Below are 1,634 nucleotides of genomic sequence, written 5' to 3' on the forward strand. Positions count from 1 at the left end.
TGGGGCAGGGGGGGAATTTCTTTCAGGTTGGCCTGATTTTTCTGCCCAGCCTGTGAACTAAACCATAAACTGGCTCTGCACTTTCAGGTTGTGTCTGGACCACCTCGTGGCAGTGCGTTGGGTGATGTGAACACCTTTGTTTTGGTGACGATTCCAGCCACGGGTACTTGATCTGCTGTGGAGAGACTGCAGCGGGGAGAGGCAGCTGTGGCCCACGGAGCAGGAGTAGCTGGCTGTCACGTACGGGCATCACGGGGCTGGAAGAAATGTGTCACAGCTGTCAAAAAATGGAGAAGTAGGGGACCATTCATGTTAAATAAAGATTCTGACTACTGAAAACGAGGTGATGTTCATAATCGGGTGATTGCAAGTGAGGACCTTACTGAGTTTGGGGATTTTTTTTCCTTCTTTTTTCCCCTCCTGTCTGACGCAGATACTTTCACCGAGGCTTTAGCGCAGAAGGTGAATCTGAATGCGTGAATGAGGAACTGGCGAGGAATAAATACTTTTCCTTTGGTGAACTCAGACTCGCAGACCTCCCAAAAGGCTCAATCTTTAACGTTAAAATTATAGGGGTGGTGTGTGGTGTATGGAGTTTTTAAGCCTGTGGTAGCTGTGTGTGGTTACTTCCCTTGTGAGATCTGAAGCGTTCTGTGCGGTGGAGTTCAAAGCTCTTGTCGACTCGAAAGCTGTAGCTAAAAATGGAAACCGAGCCAAGGGCTGGAGCGAGCCAGACGTACCTTATAAAGAGGGACCCTCTCTGGCTTGTTGCTTCATTTCCTTGCTGTTTGAATGCAGCCAAACCCACAGAGTTACACGTTTCAAAAGTGTATTTGTCTTCCGCGGGAGCCGCAGTTAAGGAATTGGGAGCTGGGATGGTGAGAGAGTTTGGGAGCCCTGGGACCTGTGCCAAAGCGGAGCAATTTATTGCTTCTGAAGCGAAATAGTTTTGTGACATCCGATCCTCTTGTAAATTTTGTGCTGGAGGATTCAGCGGTGGGATGTAATTAACATTTAAATTGATCAGGCTCTTAGAGGGCAGCATTCCTCTGCCTGTCTGCATACTCGTTACCTGAGACACTTCCCTGCAAGCGAAAGGCTCTGGAGTCTCGTCGCTGCAGGCGCTGGAGATGGGGGTGAATCACTGAGCGGTTACTCCTTAGTCACAGCGTTCTTGAAAGTGAACTGCTGTAACTCCTGGAAATATCTGTTTTTCCTAAAACACAGACTCTGCCATGAGAAAGTATTTGGACTCCCTTGGTGCAGGTGCAGCTGAAATAGGAACGGGCGCTCTTGTCGCTGAAAACCTCCCCATGCCCAGGATGCTGCCAGCTTATATTTGAAAGCAACGTGTGGGGCAGGGGAGAAGGCTGCGTTGTAAGTTCATCCTGGTTGTGGCATTGCTGGAATGTGAGTGATATGCCTGGAAAAAAAATCTCTCTTAAGACAACCGTAGACTGACTAACTAGTCGTGACGAGATATCCAGGAGCCACAGTCTCCCTTGATTCACGTGAACTTGCCGATCTGATCAGAAGACGACTTGACTCGTTGGATCCGTGGCGCGCAGGGTGCGCTGCCTCAGTCTCTAAGCCCGTTTGTTGGGTGCTGGTTTGAGGAGAAGCCCCATGAACAT

This window comes from Apaloderma vittatum, unplaced genomic scaffold (assembly GCF_000703405.1).
Source record: "Apaloderma vittatum isolate BGI_N311 unplaced genomic scaffold, ASM70340v1 scaffold1876, whole genome shotgun sequence".
NCBI classification, from domain to species: Eukaryota; Metazoa; Chordata; class Aves; order Trogoniformes; family Trogonidae; genus Apaloderma; species Apaloderma vittatum.